The sequence below is a fragment of the Polypterus senegalus genome, chromosome 3 (genome assembly GCF_016835505.1).
Source record: "Polypterus senegalus isolate Bchr_013 chromosome 3, ASM1683550v1, whole genome shotgun sequence".
Taxonomy (NCBI): domain Eukaryota; kingdom Metazoa; phylum Chordata; class Cladistia; order Polypteriformes; family Polypteridae; genus Polypterus; species Polypterus senegalus.
The window spans coordinates 284,726,289-284,747,549 of NC_053156.1; the positions used below are offsets into that span (position 1 = coordinate 284,726,289).

The window sequence follows — 21,261 nt, forward strand, 5'->3', positions numbered from 1 at the left end:
GTCTTTCATCTTTATGCTGCCACCCCAGCACACCACCGCGTAGAAGAGGGCACTCGCCACAACCGTCTGGTAGAACATCTGCAGCATCTTACTGCAGATGTTGAAGGATGCCAACCTTCTCAGAAAGTATAGTCGGCTTTGACCTTTCTTACATAGAGCATCAGTATTGGCAGTCCAGTCCAATTTGTCATCCAGCTGCACTCCCAGATATTTAAAGGTCTGCACCCTCTGCACAGTCACCTCTGATGATCACAGGGTCCATGAGGGGCCTGGGCCTCCTAAAATCCACCACCAGCTCCTTGGTCTTGCTGGTGTTAAGATGTAAGTGGCCCCTTAATCATCCTCTGTCTCTAACTGGCTATCTCTCACCCTTAACCACCTAACAGCTAATATGTGGTAAGTGAACTGGAGCAAAAATGGCTGCCGTTGCATCACCCAGGTGGACGCTACACATTGATAGCTCCCCACTCACTGAAGCGCTTTGTGTAGTGAGAAAACTGCTATTTAAATGTAAAGAATTATTATTATTATACTCTGTCAGATATGGTCAGATATTGCAGATGTTGTATAGAGTGAATATATAACGATATGACATGGTCAGTGAAAGAGAGGTGGTCATCAATCACCACCTCAAGGTGGTGAAATGACTTGGTGGATTTTAGTGATAACGGGCAAGCTGAACAGAGATGAGGTGCAGAACAAGATGACAAGAAGGTCCAACTTTGCCAGGGTGTTCCTTCATCCAGGTTACAATAATATGTGAGCCATGATACCACGTGGTCCTCTGGAGGGAAAAAAAGGTACAGTGGCATATCATAGGCATACCACTGATATGAGGAACAATGGGACTGGATGATGTGGAGTATAAAGAGAAGAGGAGAAGGCACAGAAATGTGCCATTGTCAAGAAAAGTGTCTGTTGTGCATGATGCTGTTCAGAAGTACATGGTGGTGTGGCCGTCATTTGCAGATTGAAAATTTAAAATAATGCAATTTTCTATGAAAAATTCCCTCCATCCCCTCCAATAGCTCCAAAATACTAACAAAATCCATGTTACCATTTTCCAGAAGTTGTGCAGACTCAAAACAAGTAGCCAGAAGTGTTTCTCAATATAAAAATAAAACCAAACCCAGGTATAGTTTTTACAGAAAAAATGTATTTATGTCCGTAATATATTTTTAAAGTGTAACACGTCTAACATGAATGCTCTTTGTGTTGGCTTGGCTTGAACTTCAAAATAGAGGATTGGCATTTGGCAGACCTTCACTGTTAAAAATGCTTTGGAATTCCCTTAAGTAACAAACTCTGACTTATGCTCTTCTGTGGAGTCATCTGTCCATTCATTTTCTGATCTACTTAGGATCAGACTTGACTGGAACTTATTCTAGGAATCGACGTTGAATGAGGGGCCGCTGCTAGGAACTGATGGCCTCTTTGGATCCCCAACTGGTGTCTAATGGCAGGTTTCAACTTTAGGTCTGAAATTAGTGAAAACAGGCTGTTTCTGTTTTATCAGAAATTTCAAGGGAAGACTTATATACTATAGAAGGTGAGAGGCATCCTAAGAAATTAAATATGAAATCTCACCGGGGCAGGGCTGATCATCAGCATCAGATTCTAAAGGAAGACCAGCCTGCCCAAACCTCAGATTACTTAGAACTCAGTGCCACACTGATGCCAATGTAATGTTTCAGTAAGGACCCCCATTTTTAAGCTTCTTTCTTTTTGTTATTTAGATCATTAAATCGGTTAAATCACTGGTTTGATGTGCATTGCTAAACGTTATGTCATCCTTGTCAAGTGCTTGTCCAATAAGAGACCTGTCAACAAACCTGTGCCTTGTTCTGCAGGCGGAGGCGAGACCGAGGTTCAGTGAAGAGCAGTCCAGATGGCAGGCCGCTTCGACATTGCCTGCACTCAACACTCGCTATAGGAGCAGCGAGGACCACACTTTACGTGGAGACAGTGCACAGGTGAGCAGCTCCCTCAAGCCCAAAATCAGGTCTCTGCTGTCCTAAATTAAAAAAGCCAGAATAAGAAGGCATTTGTTTCTCAAACTTATCACAATAGAGACTGGCTGCAGAGCTCCAGCGGCAGACATCATTCAGGGTCTAGTGGCTGGAGGTGGAAGTGACGTATGTTTGGAAGGCCTGCCCTCTCTTTGAAATGGAAATGATGTGCATGTCCAACACTCCTAACAATCGATCCACTTTGAACAGAAGGCAGGCCTTCTCTTTCCAAATCTACGTCACTTCCACCTCCAGCCACAGACTCCTGCATGAGGTCACAGGGGTCTGTCACCGAAGGTCTTCAGCCAGACCCTTCTCTCTTATCCTCCTTTGCAGCTGTGCATCTGGGCCTTCCACTTTATTTTATATCCTGGTTAGATCCAGATAGCAAGACAGTAACAGACAGCTTTGTATATAATCTTGAGTTTTTTGGCAATCTGGAATTGGAATAACCTTCATTCTGAAAAAAAAAAAGACTTGCATGTATCTTGAGAAAGTTGTTTCATGTTGGCAATTTTTGTAACCCGGGACCAAATTCTAGGAATGTTAGTACCTTGCAACTGGAAAATAAAGAAAACTGACCTGCTTTATTGAACAGGAAAACATATTTGGGCAGTGTTAACTCATTGACCAAGGTTTCTCTAGTAACCATTTAGCATTTAAACTTGACTAATTATGAATGAGCTAAACATTTCATCATTAGGACAATAGAGTAGTAGCTGCTGAAAATAGAGCTGGCACTCCTATGGGAATAATAAATTATAAATCTTCATTTCAAACAGGTGGCACAGTGGGTAGCGCTGCTGCCTTGCAGTTAGGAGACCCGGGTTCGCTTCCCGGGTCCTCCCTGTGTGGAGTTTGCATGTTCTCCCCGTGTTTGTGTGGGTTTCCTCAGGATGCTCCGGTTTCCTCCCACAGATCCTAAATTGTGCTCTCTGTGTGTGCGCCCTGCCTGGGGTTTGTTTCCTGTGTTGGCCGGGATTGGCTCCAGCAGATCCCCATGATTAGTAAGGATTTAACAGGTTTGATGGATTTCAAACAGTAATAGCCATTTCCAACATTAGAAATGTTTTGGCTGTATTTTTAAAATCATTTTAATGATACTTTGATAAAAACGGCATCCATTTCTACAGAAAACATTTACATATCCGGGTGATTCCAACATTTTGAATGCTACTTTTATACATTAAAGATTTGTTCTTAGAATTGACTGTTTAACAACTTTATGACTTTTGGGTGGAAACTGTACCCAAATCTCCTGGCACAAATGCCAATGGTCCTGTACCCTTTCCCAGAAGGAAGGAGTGAGAAAATTGACAATGCAGGATGGCTGAAGTCTTCAGTTGTCCAGTTTGCCTTTTTAAGGCAGCAAGTGCTGTAAACGTCCTGAAGAAAAGGCCTCTGGGCACTGGTAAAATTCTCTGCAGGGCTTCATAATCTTGAGCTGAACACGTGCCATGGCAGGGTGTGAAGATGGACTCCAGTGGGCATCTGTAGAAATGTATAAGCACTGATGGAGAAACACAAAGAAGTAGAGTGCTTTTGACAAGACCTGAAATGTGTTGTGCCCTATTAAGATCATCAGTTATGATCATTCCAAGAAATGTAAAACTGCTCACATTTTTATCATCATCTCCTCTCATGTAGATGTCAGTATAGTCTCCCTTTTGATTCCAGCTCCTTGGTTTTGCCGAGATTAAGTGTATGATGTTTTTCCTGTCCCTAATGAGTCAACATGTAGGCCTCTTCGCTGTAAGCCAATTCATCATGATTGGTAATCTGGGCTATGATGGTGATGTTATGAACTAGAGAGTTCCTAAGCATAAAGTCCCAAATAGAGGGGGTGAAAAGTCAAACCCTAGTCAAAAAATGGCAATGTAGTATCTGTATAAAGATTTATTTGTATGACAAAATGCTCTTTAACAAAAGTAAGCTCCAAGGAGCACCATAGGTGAAAGGAGCTGCCTGCAAAGGCAATTCAATGCAAACAAGTCCTCATCACAAACCTAGAAAATGAAGTCCAAGACAGAGCAAAATTGTCAAAAATCCAGTCAGTTCACAAAAGCACAATAAGTCACTAAACTCACCAACCCACCAAGTGCATTCAATGAACCACAAGGGACTGTGGCTTTTCTACCGCTGAGGGCAGTTGACTGTGGTGATGGACAGGGGGCCAACCACGTGGAGAAGCACCCATAAAATACACAGAACATAGCAAATGATACACAGATACAGAAAAACTAAATGAGCAACAATATTAAAAAAAGAATAAAAAAATGAACAAAAACGACATGAAAAGTGACTTTCGAACCCCAGAAACAGGTGGTGTCATCTGCAAATATGATGATAGAGTTAGAGGTGAACACAGAGTAGATAAGAAGAGGACTCAGCACACTACCCTGTAGAGTGCCTGTGTTGAGGGTCAGTATGGAAAATGCTGAGGTCTGTTGGCCAGAAAGTTAAAAATTCAATTGTGGAGGTGAGGAGATTGGTGGTCAGCTTTAGTAATACAACAGTGTTAAATGGTCAGCTATACTCAGGACCCTTGCATAGCAGTTTATATTATCCAGAAATACCTGGAGAGTATGAAGTGCATGCGATATGGCATCTTATGTGGACTGGTTGTGATATGCAAATTCAAGGTGATCAGGGCTATCTGCAATATTCTGTTTAATGTGTCCCAGCACCAGTCACTCAAAGCACTTCATCACAATTGGAGTAAGCACCACCAGGCTGGAGTCATTCAAGCTGTAGAGTTTCATTTCTTAGGAACAGGGACCACAGATTTAAAAAATATTATTAAAATATTAAAAATGTCTCTGAAGATGTCAGCTAGTTTGTCACTACAGGCTTGTAGAATACGTCCAGAAAATACATCTGGATTGGATGCATTGTCGATATTAACTTGTTTAACAGTCCTCCTTACGTCAAGTACAGAAACAGAGGTGGATGAATCATGTGGTGCTGCAGGAAACCAAATGGTGAGCTGTGTGTTGTCACTATCCAAACTGGCGTAGAAAACATCAAGTTGGTCTAAAACGTAAAGGGAAGATGAGATTGGTTTAGGTCTTAAGATATACTTGACGCTCAGAACGCTTCCACACAGGTATCATGGATGCCACACATTCCCAGGGCTCTTTTGACGTATCCACTGAGCACATCGTCAGAAATTAACGCAACATGCACGCAAGTTGTAATACCAGCAGTGTGACGCCAAGCCACAATACAGCGCCAACTGGATCAATGTGTATGATCCAATGTTTGATGAATGGTTTGATGCGATGAAACAAATCATCAAACTTAAATGTTGACATGCAAAAGTATTTGTGGTACTTTTCTTCATCCATTTCTCACATAGGTAATACAAGCGTTGCATATTCTCCATCATATTGACGTGATAAATTTAATCCTTAACTAATCTTGCCCGTTGTATTTTGTTCACCAATCTCAGTTATTTTTGTCCAACATCCTTTTTCTTGAACCTACCGGCAGCATACACCATCTGTCGTCAGCTTGATTCACTACAAGTACTGCATTGCAATAGTTTCCCTCCAGGGTGCTCCCAGCCGTTTTTATGATGGACGCACATATGGTGCATTTTGTAGACCACGTGGGTACATACATATGCATGACAATGATGAGATGTTCTTCTTCCAATCACTTTGTCTGCAAGGAACATTCAACAGCTGAAGTGAAATGTGCTCCATGTGCAAATCCTGCGGTGGATGAAAGCGTGACCAATGATGAAGTGGATCATGTTTATTTTCAGATAGTCCTAGACTGTGTCATACTATTCATCCATCCATCCAGCCATTATCCAACCCGCTATATCTTAACTACAGGGTCACGGGGGTCTGCTGGAGCCAATCCCAGCCAACACAGGGCACAAGGCAGGAAGCAAGCCCACCGCAGGGCACACACACACACACACACACTAGGGACAATTTAGAATCGCCAATACACCTAACCTACATGTCTTTGGACTGTGGAGGAAACCCACACAGACACGGGGAGAACATGCAAACTCCACACAGGGAGGACCAAGGAAGCGAACCTGGGTCTTCTAACTGCAAGGCAGCAGCGCTACACACTGCGCCACCATGGTGCCCCTCATACTATTCAGTAATATGATATTAAATTACATCAAAAACATGTACAAATGTACATGTACATTTAAAATTATTGCAATATTTGATATTACAACCTCACAGTGTGCATGTAAATAGTCATTTTAACACTGTTGCATAAAGTACACCACACGAGTACTTATGAGATGAGAAATGGTGCGAGTACTTAAAGGGTTAAACGCCTCACATACCATACCATTGTCTTTCTTTGCGCCTTCACAATAGCACCTGGATGCAAAGATTTTTTATCTTCAGCATTGTCCTTCCCTCAACTCACAAGATAGCAAATCCGGACATTGTTTTCTCACAGTGATGATTTTTCACACTGCCACCTGGTGGAATCCTCCAGATTTGCATGTGTGCAGGTATACTCAGTACGCTGATTATGTAGCAGCAGTGTCCGCAAGTGTATAAGTCACGTAGCATCAAGGACAAGCCATTACTTTGTAGTCCATAAGCATCCAAGTGCAAATCGTTACAGTTCTAGTTTGCTTCCGTACTGATGTTTAGGAGGTCTAATTGCTTTTGAGTTTCTATGTGCAAGATCATAACACAAGGGTCAGTTTCAGGGAATATCATTAGGAGCACCACAACCAAATTAGAAACCAAAGTTGAAAGTCAGAACAAATGAAGATTTTATAACTTAATAATCTGATTCTTAACATGTTGAATGGCGGTGTTATGTAGTACTGTATATATTGGTTGCATTTTTGTCTCGTGACTAACTATTGTTGTATAGCGGGTCCATGGCTCAGATAAAAGCTCAGTTTTAAATAGATAATCGCGGCACTCGTGGCTTATAGAGGGTGTGTGATAGTGTGGCCGAAGCAGTTCCCGGGCGCTTCATGATGCGGGCAGTCTTCGCTTAAGTGCACAGGTGAGGAATCGTCCATATCTGTAATTGATAATGGGAGCTGCTAATCGCCACACCTGATCTGCGTCCCCATTATATATAGTAGGAGCGCGACTGAGGAGGGAGAAAACAAACAGAGAAAAAAAAAGAAAAAGTGAACGGAGGTTAAGGGAGAAGAAGGCAGTTAGAAGTTAGAGTCAGTGCATGAGGGACTGAACGGGCTCGCTGTAAGAAAGAAGGCAGCTGGGCAGTGAGTCCTAACGGGGTGTTTGGCCGGCACCTGTGGGCAGTCGGTAGTGGTCGCTACTGCTGAGCGTTAGTGAGGAGTGGGAGTTACAAGAAGGAGGATGGTTCGCCGTATATGGCTGTGGGAGTCTGGGATTTGGGAAGTGAAAGCCCCAGCATGAGTGCCCTGGTCACTGAGGGAGCCCAAGTCACAGTCTGGTGGAGCCCACCAGAGCCAGGGATTGGAAAGGTGAACAGACCAGCAGAAGGCAGAGAAGGTCAGCTCCAGGTAGGGTGACTCCCCTGGTGCACAGCCTGCATGGGAGAAGCAGGGGAGTCGCCAGTAGAAAAAAAGGCACCGGGCTTTGTTTTTAAAAGGGCTGCTTCTGGCCATTGTTTTAACCCCGTTTTTAACTAGATTTATTTATTGGATTTTAACCTCCACATTTTTCACTTGTTTTTAATGGATTATTTATTTATTGAACTTTATGAACTGCACTTGTTTTTTGAACACTTTGATTTTGGTGTTGTTTTAAATAAAAGCACCTTACACATTTTGCACCATCCCCTTGCTTCATCTTTCATGTCTTCACTGCCCAGCTTATCCGGTTACATTACCAACGGTGTCGGGTTCAAGAGCTCCCAGAAGCCAGATGGAAAGAACCCGCATCGTCACAACCATGCAGTACCACCTGAAATGTAGACCTGGGGGCTTGTGGCTGAGATCGGGGGGGTGTAGGGCTACAGCATGTAGTTTGTACTCCCACCACATGGACAAGGACCTCAAGAGAATCTTGTCTTTTCAGTGTGCCTATTCTTTTAATGTGTAATAGATTCACACTTTTTATTGTTATTTAAGCAGTCTAAAGAAGAAGATTATAATTTATTTGTCCCAAATGAATAGAAAGTCAAAATAGTTTATCATAGATAATGTGGTTCAAAATCCTTGAAAGGATGTGGATATCATGACATCAATTGTGCTACAATAACCCTAACCCTATCCCTAATTCTTTATTATTATTAGTGGAAATTACATTTTGAAAAGAGTAAGCTTGAGCTTTGTTAAAAATGTAAAAATGTCATAACAATAAAAAAAAAGCTCAAAATATACACATTTTAAAAGTCAGAGCAGCTGGTTTAGCATTGTTAGGACTTGCTTTCACCTGAAATGGTGATAATGACATGGTTGAAACTTACCATCATTCAGTCAGTGTTTCTGCAGTTCTGATCCTGTTAGACGGCGCTTAATTCCTTAGCACTGCATACAGAGATGTCACAGTCAGTTGTTTCATTTGTGAATTGTCCACCTACCACCTGAACCATGACTTTACAAGAAGAGTCTTCTCGCTCTTCCCTTCCATTTGTCAAACTGCCCTTGTCTGTCTTTTAAATGAGTTGTCCTCAAAGTGTTGTCCACGTGTCACCAGTACTCCCTCAGTATGCTTGAAGTAGTCGACTAGCTGACGGTCATCAAGGCAAAGTCACCGTTATACACGTATTTAAGCATTTATTTGTTACAATCAAGGCTGACAGCTGACATTTGGGGTGCTTACTCAATATGAGAAATGCCTGTGAAAATCTCACCACAGAGCGCACATCTCATTTTCTTGCAGACAATAACAACTTCTGCTTCAGTTCCGTGTGTTCCTACTCCACTCCTGCTTGCTTGTTGTTGCTTCCCCCCACTTTCTCTTCCTCTTTCAAATGTAACGCCTCTTTAACATCAGTCTCTCTCCAGTCTAGCTGATCACAGTCACCTCCCGGGTCTCTCTTCTAAACTCACTTTGATGTCAAATTGGAGAGTCCATATCTGGTCAAGGCATCCCTGGAACTCCAAGCCGCCACTGAGGCAAGCATCAGGCTGCCTGCTGTTAATCGATGTTCAGGGTGTAAAGGAAGGCAAGAATATCCTGGCTTCATGACTGTCATGGATGGTTCCTGGAAGGACCAACGTAGTGGATGGATGACACCATTGGAAGGATGTCCTAACCAGAGTAGATGGTGTTAACTTTCCTGGATTGAACTATGAAATAGAAGGACAGGGGGAGACTGCCTATCAGGGCTGTATAGGCCTACTGTCCCCCATGCGCAAGGTGGTGGTATCCCTTGGCTAGATCATCCATGTGCACAACCACAGGGCAACCTCTGAACTGTAGTTCTTTGGGCAGTCCTTCTAGGTTAACGGATATCATTATGGAAGGTTCTCAAGAATAGGTTTTCAAGGAGATTCCAACTGACTTAGAAGTGATTTCTCTGTGTAATGTTGTGACATCAGAAGTATCCCAGGTATGGCAGGGTTCAGCATAAACGGAGCTCCTTCTAGGAAGAGGAACTACTTCTGGTTGAGGTTTAGCCTCCTCTAAATATAGAACTCTATTCTCACCAGCTCCCCTTGGCAGAACCCAGCAGAGCTGCCACACAGGACTTCAATTCCCAGGTCGCCCTTCAGATGTGTACATGGGTGATGCACCCAAGGAATGTCTCCATCTAGCAAACTGTGCAAGTGTATACAGATAGGAAGGCTACCTTCAAGGAAAGGGAACACCATCCATCCTGCTCGGGACATCCACCCATTGGTGCCCTCTGTCCATTACATGGGTCTTTTGGCCAGGCAAGGACCCATATATCCCACTGAGAAAGGCAATCCATCCCTGCCTTCTTTAACAGTAGTTTTTGTGCATCGCTGGCTGAAATCTGACTTTAAAGTGCCAATCCAGCAATACTGGATTTATATCTTAATATTTTTCAGATAAATGCCTTTCATTAAATAAATCTGGGAAATGCAATGACTTTAGCAAACTGACAATGGGTCCAAAACACTACTGATATAAATTTACAGTTTGGAGTCTTAAAAATTGGATAGTCAATTTATTAAAATATTATTTTCTTGGTAACAGCTGTTCTTAATAAACCAGTTCTCACATCTTCACAAAGCTAAATGGAAATCAATGGCAGGTGCTGACAAAAAAAGTAAGCCTGGCAAAGTTATTAAGTGTTTTATTAGTAATAGAAAAAAAAGAAATCAAGTCAAACAGCTTTATTGTAATACAATCCATACACCATATTTCTGCAAACAGTGGCATGAATTAACATCCCCCCAGGACCACCATGTAACACACAGTATACAGTATATAGATTCCGGACAAGTACAAGACAAGTGACAAACTTTACTATGCTATAATATAAATAGATAATAGGTACAGTAAACCTTTATATATATTATGCTACCGTGGCTGTCCGTTTGTCTATCCAGGATTTTAAATCACCTGTAGCTTGCAAACTGTTTGAACTATTGACCAGAAATTTGGTACACATATACTACATGACCTCTACTATCCACTTTTGGGGTGATGATTGATCTCCAAAGTTATTCTTTTTATTTTTATTTTATTTTATTGTAGAATCAACTCTCAGCAGTGGCCAGCAGGGTGGTCATGCGTCGTTCTCATTCCCTACCACCTTCGCTGTCACTGTCCCTACCTCTTCATATCTTAAATCATTCTTGAGGCAGATTGAAGACTGAAGTGCCAGCTTAAGTGAAAAGTTAAGGAATATGCACTAAGTAATTGCAATACAAACACTGATTTAATCAGTTTTAATGCGAAAAGATGCCAACAAACGAAGAGGAGAAGTGGGCCGCTAGGGTTGAGAAAAGAAGAGTTGCTCAGGAAGCAGCAAGTTCATCGACCTCTGAGCAAATGAATGCTAAATGTACAGAGAAAGAGGATGAAAACTAGGAATTCTCAAGTCAGGTGTATTCACTGCATGTTATTGTGCAGTCCTCCGTTACTGGTTAATAAATATTCGGTAATATATTGAAATAGATAGTATTAAATAGTAATAAAAAAGTAGTAGCAAACATAACAAATGTATCACATATAAACAAAGTACTAGGAGAAGATCTGAGGGCAGTGGGCAGCACAAGTCTGAACAGCCAAGGGGTAGAAGCTGTTGCAGAGCTTCCAGATAAAGAGCAGGACAATGAGACCATACGAAGCTTGAGAGTGGTCCTCCACAATGCAGCAGACTTTGTAGATGTAAAGCTTAATGAACATGTCTTTAATGGACAGCAGAGAGGTCCCGGTGATCTTTTCCGCTGTGAGCACTACCTGTCATAAGGCCTTGCAGTTAGGACCCTAACCAGAGGGTGATGTCGCTTGTCAGAACACTCTTGATGGTGCCTCTGTAGATCGTGGTGAGATCTGTTTTCACTTTACATTTATATTTAATTGCTTACAAGATAATGTTATCCAAAGTGACTTACAAAAGAAGTTAACATAATTGAGTAAACATCAGTCTGGTGATCAAGTGTTACAGGACAAGGGTACAAAAATTGATCATAACAAGTGAAGCGCACAGAACAAAACACAAGCGAGTTACAAGTCTTAGGTTACAAAAACATAACTGCTAATATCAGTTAAAGATAAATTCATCAAACAAGATTCTTCAAATGCTTCTTAAACCCACTGAAGGAGATTTGACACCATGCAGAAGTGACATCATCAGGTGCCATTCATCAGCAGAGCTAAATGGTCAAGAAGGAGCACAGGCCCTCAGAAGTGTCTCCATATACAGACGTTGGTTATAGTAGGTTTACAATTGTTCATATGGAAAAATATATGCAATTATGATTATTACAATAGCTTTATTTAATTCCTTAGCTTTATTAACTTTATTAACTCAAAAAAATGTGACAATGGTACTGCACACTTAGGTACAATCTTGTAAGTTCTCAAATTGCCATTCCCGCTTACTCACAATTGTAAACCTTCTTCTGCCCACCTCTGTATAGAGGTGCAGACTCTTTGACTACTCTGTAGACAAGCATCACCAATAAGATCTTAATACATGCAGCAACAGGAAGCCAGTACAGTGATCTGAAGAGAGAAGTGACGTGCCCACCACCAGACATGCCGCTGCATTTTGAATCATCTGCAGTGGCTTGGTGTCACATGCCCATACTCCAGCCCAAAGAGAGTTGCAGTGGCAAGATCAAAGCTTGGACCAGACGTTGTGCTGCATACTCTTCTAGGTAGGGACTGATCTTGCGGACATTGCACAGAGTAAATCTGCATGACTGAGACATCATAGAAACTTGGTACCTGTAGGACAGCTTGACATCCATCACGACCCCAAGGTTTCATTCCACCTTAGTGGGTGTTAGCGATAGCGAGCCAAGCTGGACAGAGGTGAAGTGATGAAAAGATGGATGAGATGGGATAACGAGAAGGTCTGTCTTTGCCAGACTGAGCTGGAGATGGTGTTCCTACATCCATGTTGTAATAGTGAGACAGGCAGAGGTTCTAGCTGATATTGTGTGGTCCTCTAGAGGGAATGACAGGTACAGCTATGTGTGTCATCAGCATAACACTGATATTAGAAAGTCTGATAAAACATTAGAGAGTATTTTTCCACTGATCAGAGTAAAAAAAGCCAAATTAAATCCACTTTGATTCAAATGCTGTATAACAATTAAATTTGAACCTTTCCAGCTGTGAGTTCTTCTTTATAGGTTCTGTAATTGCATTGAAATTTCCACTTTGACGTCTCAGGCTGTTTATATGTTTTAGGCATTTCTGAACATTACTTGACCATTTCTAGCATGAAGTCTGTTCATAAGTGTAACACGCACGATTCCTGAATAGATAATCCAGTTGTGACCATATCTCATTATAGTCCTGAAAAGCTAGAACACTGTTGATTAAAAAGAGAAAACAGGTTAAGCAAATTTATATTTAGTGAAAAATTGGATGTTGTTGAAAATGGAAAAGTTTATAAATTCAGTTTTTATTTTTTTGTATTAGGGTGGCGCAGTGGTAATGCTGCCGTCTTGCAATAAGGGTTTAGCCTACCTACGTGAAGTTCTTGCCTTATCTCCATAAGTTTCCTCCAAGTGCTCCAGTTTCCTCCTATAGTCTAAAGACTTGCAGGTTTGGTGAACCGGCATCTCTAAACTGGCCCTAGTATGTGTGTGTGTTTTCCCTGCAATGGAGTGGTGTTTATTTCTGCCTTATGCCCAATGCTAGTTGGGATAGGCTCCAGCTCCCCTCATGACCCTGGTCTAGATTAAGCAGGTTACAAAATCACATGATGTGTTTGTACACTGCTCAAAAAATGAAGGGAACACTTAATCATCACAGTCTAACACCAAGTCAATGAAGCTTCAGTGATATCAATCTGTCCAGTTAGGAAGAACAAGTGATTGCGAATCAACATCATCTGCTTTGGTACAAATGAAAATGACAAGAGGGGCACTGGAGAGACAACAGCAAGACCACCAACAAAAGAGGAATGGTGGGCACAGACAACTGCTCTCTCCTTATCCTTCCTGATCGATTCTTCTCCAGTTTTGTGTTCTGCTAGTATCCTTGTCACTGCTGGTAGCATTAGGTGGTACTTGCAGGTGATTCAGGTTGCACAGGTAGTCCAGCTCCACCAGGATGGCACATCCATATGTGCCATGACAAGACAGTTTGCTGTGTGTCCTAGCATGGTCTCAAGAGCATGGAGAAGATACCAGGAGATGGGCCGTTACACGAGGAGAGCTGGACAGGGCCGTAGAAGGGCATCAACCAAACAGCAGGACTGGCATCTGCTCCTTTCTGTTAGGAGGAACAGGGGGAGCACTGCCAAGCACTACAAAATGACCTCCAGCTGGCTACTGATGTATATGTTTCTGGCCAAACTGTGAGAAACAGACTCCATTAGGGTGGCATCTTAGATGAGAGCAGATTCACCCTGAGCACATGTGACAGATGTGAAAGAGTCTGGAGACGCCATTGTGAACGTTATGCAGCCTGCAGCATGAACAGTTTGGCGATGGGTCAGTGATAGTCCTTGGAGGGTCAGACAGTCCTCCACGTATTGGGGGTACCCAGATTGCCATTAGGTATCGGGATGAAATCCTCAGAGCCATTGTTAGACCTTACACTGGTGCGGTAGGCCCTGGGTTCCTCCTGGTGCAGGACAATGCCCGGCCATATGTGGCCTGAGTGTGTAGACAGTTACAGAATGACGAAGGCATTAGTACCAATCACTGACCCACACGTTCCACAGATCTGAATCCAATTGAGAACCTCTGGGACGTTACGTATCAGTGCATCCGACGCAACCAAGTAGCACCACAGACTGCCTAGGAGCTCAGTGATGCCCTGATCCAGGTCTGGAAGGAGATCCCCCAGGACACCATCTCATCAGGAGCCTGCCCAGACATTGTCAGGAGTTCATATAGGCACGTGGGGGCCATACACATTACTGAGTCTCATCGGTGGTTGCGGTGATGAAATTTATGTAACTTGGATCAGCCTATGATTTCAATTTTTGTCTTTGATTTTTGGTGTGAGGTTGAATCAGCCCTCAATGGGTTGGAGATTTTGGTTTCCATTGACGTCATTTTGTTCTCATCATTTTGTACTCAGTAAAGATTTTCCACTTGGATATTTCGTTCATCGAAATCTGATGTGTGATTTAAGTGTTCCCTTAATTTTTTGGCCAGTGTATTTTTTTTTTCTTTGATATTTTTCTATGAAAATGTGCAATAAAAATAAAAGCAGTTGTTGAAACATTTTTTAGCATTTCCGACCTTTCCAGCTTGCTGTCATTTTGCATTTATTGTTTAGGTATCTAAGGCCCCATGGCTTCATTTCTTTGGAAAAATATTCCTAATGAAAATGCTTGAGATAAAAAGACTGTTAGTATTTACAGCTATGTTTGAGACCTGAAATAAATCATCAAACCCCTGACACGTTCACTCAGCGATACTCCAAACATGTTCAGCCTCCTGCACATAATGGCAGTTTATGCCGTGTTTACTCCTGTAAGTGAGCACTAATGTTCTTTTTGTTATTTTTAAATTTGGAACAGATGTGCTGTCAACAACAGTATTCCGAGTATGGAGAATGTTTCATGCCCCCAGGTGAGATTGCTGAACTGATAAAATTACATCTAACTAAATTTCAAGTTGCAATGATTAAGTGGAAATAGATCAGCAGATACAGAAGAAAGACAAAGTGACCAGAGCTAATGATGAGGTATAGGAGTGACCGGGGCGGGGGATACTAAAGCGTTGTTCACAACCGCTGGCTTCACCCAAGTGAATGCACTTAATCCACTGCTTCTCTGTACTGCCCGTATCAAGGTTCGAGTTTGAGATGTCACAAGATGGCAGTTGAAGAAAGAAAGAAAGAAAGAAAGAAAGAAAGAAAGAAAGAAAGAAAGAAAGAAAGAAAGAAAAAGAAAACGCTCTTCCGTATCTGGGACCTGATTGTCCTTTAGGAAACATCAATGAGGTGTGTCGTTTCTTCGGCCCTTTTTCCAGGGTGCAAATATGTCTTTTTCACTTCTATGGTAATGTTCAGCCGAGGCTGACCAGGTGTCCACTGATGCTGAGCTTAGGGTGAACAGCCTCATGTAAATTCTGCCATACCACCTCATTTACCTCTGTGTTAGTGAAAGCCTCGACATCTCAAAGCCGACCTAAAATCACTTCACAAGTAATATATAATTTTCATCTTATACAGTCTCTCTCGCTGTTTCTTGAACACCACTGTCCATCTTATTACGAGCTGCTGGTGCCTCGCAATAGCGTGTCAGTCACATATTGATGTCTTAGCCACACCCATTGACCTGCATTAATTAAAAGATATTTGCACTAGCGACTGCGAGCCCGATCGAATAGGGCTAACAAATTCTATGTTTGTGAAATCCATACTTTCTCTGCAAAGAATTATTTGTTTTTTTAAGTCCTTGAAATGATTTTGTTATCATGGCACTGATTTGTGCTTAAAATAGACCTTTTCGGCCGATGTAATGAAGAGCTTCCTATTTAAACGGGGCTGTGAGACGTGAACTCAGCTCTTCGGCGCACCTCATTTGATTTTTTCCAGCAAACACATTTTCAAAACAAACCATATTTTACGACTCTAATCAGAGTCAGAGTAATAATTATGTTGGCGTGGTCATTTTAGATCTGAGATCAGCTAAAATTTAAACAATGACCGTTGTTAATACCCAGCCATCATTACTCAGTTTGCCAATAGATGTCAGAAGGACGGATGCCAAAACCGAACTGCCCAAAGATGGATTTCAACATACCAAGCAAATGGTAATACGTTCTAAATTACTTACGGTTCCGGAACTGTCGAAGGGTTTAAGTCAGTCGACAATGTTAATCCTGGAAAGTACGCCCCACCAAGCCCACGTACCAAAAACCAACCGAACTTACTGTTATCTGCTCGAACCAACACCGACTTACTATACTCGGCCGTCCAGCAGCATCACTGAAGTATTAGAAGGTTCTTAGCCAATCATGCAATACTGCTGCATCCGCGTGTGCAACATTATGTTCTAACTACAGAGGCAGAGTCCCATTGCATGGATCTAACTTGTATTGAGTCGAGGTATTGACGCGAACACCATATAACGGATAGTATCAAATTATATATAAGGATGTTGAGAACTTAAAAATGAAAAGGCAAAGTGGGAAAAGTAAATTCAGTGAGCAGCAGGTGGTGCCTTTGTTCACAGTCCATGTACTTTTTGGTATTTGAAATTTCATTTTAGAAGCAAAAACAAAAAAAAACAAAATGAAAGGAATTTTCAGATTTTGATTTTTGATTAAACAATAAAATGAGGGAAAATAAGTTTTTTTTTTAAATTCTATTGTAACAAATAGCAGTCATAAACTTAAAATTACACATACTTTTCTGGATTTATTTGTGATTCAAATAATGAGTGTAATACCTCAAAAACAACAAAGCAGTTGCATTTTCATTGTCTGAAACCGGAAGTACTTCTGCTTGATTTTTGATGACACTGTTTGCACAGTCCTCCTCACAACACATCGATTGACGGCCTTGAAGTTTGTCACTTCTATCTCCAAATCTGTGTCGGAGAGTCGACAGCCAGAGATTTGCTCAACACAAAACTTTCTAACATTTCTCACAGAAAACCCTCTCGCTTCTCTGTGTTCATATGACAGACGCTCAGATATACTTTTTGATGACAGGCCTTGTTTTGCCATCTCTAAAATCACGTCTGAGTACTGTTCCAATGTCATGATGATCGTCCAATCTACACACCAGTGACCAGTGTTTGCTGCAAATGGCGCATTACCTGACCAGGTTGCTGACCTACAAAAACTTCTGGTTTTCTCGTTCTCGTTTTCTCATTTCTTGCATTTTTCTTTTCTGATATGTGAAAGAACAAAAGGAAAAAAGTAATTGCTTTGCATTTTTGATTTTTCCCTTTTGAGCAGAAAATCAAATAAGTGTTTCTTTTATCTTTTTTAAATGATATTTTCTGAAACGAAATTTCAGAAACCAAAACATACACGGACCATTTACAATTGGCTTTTCATTTTCGCAGCTTCATTGCTCTTCAGGCTGAAAATGAATATCTAAACAAGGACTTTATGATGGGTCCGTGTACTTTTTGGTATTTGAAATTTCATTTTAGAAGCAAAAACGAAAAAACGAAAATAAAAGGAATTTTCAGATTTTGATTTTTGATTAGAGAATAAAATGAGCGAAAATAAGGTATTTTTTAATTCTGTGGTAACAAATAGCAGTCATAAATTACACATACTTTTCTGGATTTATTTGTGATTCAAATAATAAAAGTGTAATAGCTCAAAAACAACAAAACAGACGCATTTTCGTTGTCTGAAACCGGAGGCATTTCTTCTTCTGTGCGATTTTTGACGAGACGTTCGACAAAGCCTCCTCACAACACATCGACCAACGGCCTTGAAGTTACACTGCATGGCATCAGCAGAGGATGGACCATCGCGTTGTTTTTCGGAACAGTAAAAGAGTGACACTCTGGGACGAAGACATGACTACAGAAAAACTGAGTCGCATCTTTCCGGTAAAAAAATGCAAGCTTTGCAAACTTTGCTTCATTGACGTTGCAGTTCTTTTATTAACGTTATTGTTGTTACTTACTATGAAACAGCGAACATTTGGTGATTTCATTTACTAACAACTAAGTCTGGCAATTTTTAGAGTGCTAACATTTTGAATGGCTGCTCATTGACAAATGTAACACATGTTAAGAAAACTTTCTGTAAATCACGTTGCTTTCCTATTGTGTTACACTTGTGCGCATTGTTAATACTCGAAACGTTTAGCGATAGCACTATAAAAATGGCCAGACTTAGTGTTAGTAAATGAAATCACCAAATGTTCGCTGTTTCACAGTAAATAACAACAATAACGTTCATTACAGAACTGCTACATCAATTAAGCAAAGTTTGCAAAGCTTGCATTTTTTTTACCGGAAAGATGCGACTCAGTCTCATGTCTTCGTCCCGGAGTGTCACTCTTTTACTGTTCCGAAAAAAAATGCGATGGTCCATCCTCTGCTGATGCCATGCAGTGTAACTTCAAGGCCGTCGGTCGATGTCTTGTGAGGAGGACGTTGGGAGGTTCGCACGTCTCGTCAAAAATCGCACAGAAGAAGAAATGCCTCCGGTTTCAGACAACGAAAATGCGCCTGTTTTGTTGTTTTTGAGCTATTACACTTTCATTATTTGAATCACAAGTAAATCCAGAAAAGTATGTGTAATTTAAAATTTATGACTGCTATTTGTTACCACAGAATTAAAAAATACCTTATTTTCGCTCATTTTATTCTCTAATCAAAAATCAAAATCTGAAAATTCCTTTTATTTTCGTTTTTTCGTTTTTGCTTCTAAAATGAAATTTCAAATACCAAAAAGTACACGGACCATGATGGATTTATCCATTTTGAGTTTTCGTTTATATTTTCTCACATGTGTTCTGGGTCCGTGTACTTTTTGGTATTTGAAATTTCATTTTAGAAGCAAAAACGAAAAAACAAAAATGAAAGGAATTTTCAGATTTAGATTTTTTGATTAAAGAATAAAATGAGGGAAAATAAGGTATTTTTTAATTCTTTGGTAACAAATAGCAGTCATAAACTTAAAATTACACATACTTTTCTGGATTTGTTTGTGATTCAAATAATGAAAGTGTAATAGCTGAAAAACAACAAAACAGACGCATTTTCATTGTCTGAAACCGGAGGTACTTCTTCTTCTGCTTGCGATTTTTGACGACACGTGCGAACAGTCCTCCTCACAACACATCGATCGACGGCCTTCAAGTTACACTGCTTGGCATTAGCAGAGGATGGACCATTACGTTGTTTTCCAGAACAGTAAAAGAGTGACCCTCCGGGACGAGGACTTGACTGTAGAACAACTGAGCCGCATCTTTCCGGTAAAAATACAAGCATTGCAGACTTTGCTTCATTGATGTAGCAGTTCTTTTATGAACTTTATTGTTGTTACTTACTGTGAAACAGCTAACATTTGGTGATTTCATTTACTAACACTAAGTCTGGAAATTTTTATAGGGCTAGCAATTTGAATACGTTTAAATGTGTGACTGGTTGCTCATTGACAAGTGTAACACATGTTAAGAAAACTTTCTGTAAATCACGTTGCTCTCCTACTTGTGCACGCCGTTAATACTCGAAACGTTTACTACCATTCAAATTGCTAGCAAAATTGCCAGACTTAGTATTTAGTAAATGAAATCACCAAATGTTAGCTGTTTCACAGTAAGTAACAACAATAACGTTCATAAAAGAACTGCTACATCAATGAAGCAAAGTCTGCAAAGCTTGTATTTTTACCTGAAAGATGCGACTCAGTGTCCTCGTCCTGGAGTGTCACTCTTTTACTGTTCTGAAAAACAACGTAACAGTCCATCCTCTGCTGATGCCATGCAGTGTAACTTCAAGGCCTTAGATCGATGTCTTGTGAGGAGGACGTTGGGAGGTTTGCACGTGTCATCAAAAATCACGCAGAAGGAGAAGTACCTCCGGTTTCAGACAACGAAAATGCGTCTGTGTTGTTGTTTTTGAGCTATTACACTTTCATTATTTGAATCACAAACAAATCCAGAAAAGTATGTGTAATTTTAAGTTTATGACTGCTATTTGTTACCACAGAATTAAAAAATACCTTATTTTCCCTCATTTTATTCTGTAATCAAAAATCTAAATCTGAAAATTCCTTTCATTTTCGTTTTTTCGTTTTTGCTTCTAAAATGAAATTTCAAATACCAAAAAGTACACGGACCGTTCTGCAAATCTAATGGAAATTTGAATTTTCAATTTCACTTTAGCAATGATGAAAAAGCAAATCCAAAATGAAGATTGCATTTTCCTTTTAAATATGACATTGACTCACCAAGACAGGTATAGAAACTGAAAAGACAAAAGGGTGATTTAATTTTATTTTTTTAACATTTTCACAAATAACTTACGTGTGAGGAAAATGAAATTGCAAATGGTGTTATTTAATTTTATTTTTAATTTTCGCAGCATTCCTGCATGTAGACTTTGACAAATAAGTCGCCTAAGAGAAATTGCACTTTCATTTGATAACTTTCATTTTCATTTTCTTTTAAGCAGAAAATACCTCCCATACTTCTCCTGCCATGGATGGTAGCTTTAAATCTTGTTGCCATCACACCTGTAACAATTATGTAAAAGTGGTAACAAAAAAGTGCTACTGCATAGCCTAATGTATGAGCCATTTAAAAAAGCAAAGAAAAAAATATACAGCTGGGCATTAGAATTAGATACGTAGACAGAACTGGGTAATACCCTCTAGTAGATATACAGATAGAATTGGAAATCATCATCATCATATCTTATCACGTCATTAGCATCCTTAAGATCTTCATTGGTACATGTAGGGCCTCGGGAACATTCATGGAGAATGTGGTCCATTGGGTAGTCTCACCACAGGGACATTCAGCGCTTGCTGTGAGGCCCCATCTAAATAGGTTGTCCCTTGTTTTGCCAACCTAGCTCAGTTAAGCACGACCCAGTCCTTCCTAGAGAGGGATGTTCCATTGGGTAAATGCTCTTGAGGTGTAGGAAGAGCTTCATTGGGAGGGCTACAGTCAGTCTCTCGCCACCTCTCGTGGACTGCTTTGGATTAAGGAGTTCCACTGTGGCGAAGCTCCGACGAGAAGGTCTACACACAACACAGTCCACTGCACTCATCCAG

General features: G+C 40.7%; 1 protein-coding gene across 2 annotated transcripts in view; it reads left to right on the forward strand.

The window, feature by feature from the left end:
- The window catches only part of ngfb (nerve growth factor b (beta polypeptide)), a 70,123-nt gene that overhangs the window by 35,630 nt on the left and 13,232 nt on the right, over window positions 1–21,261 (forward strand). The window contains exon 3 of one of the 2 annotated variants that reach the window (XM_039749342.1): window positions 1,851–1,973. The exons of the other annotated variant lie outside the window; for it this stretch is intronic. The gene's annotated coding sequence lies outside the window, so the exon portion shown is untranslated. The remainder of the gene's footprint in view (window positions 1–1,850; window positions 1,974–21,261) is intronic. 2 annotated transcript variants of the gene reach the window in all.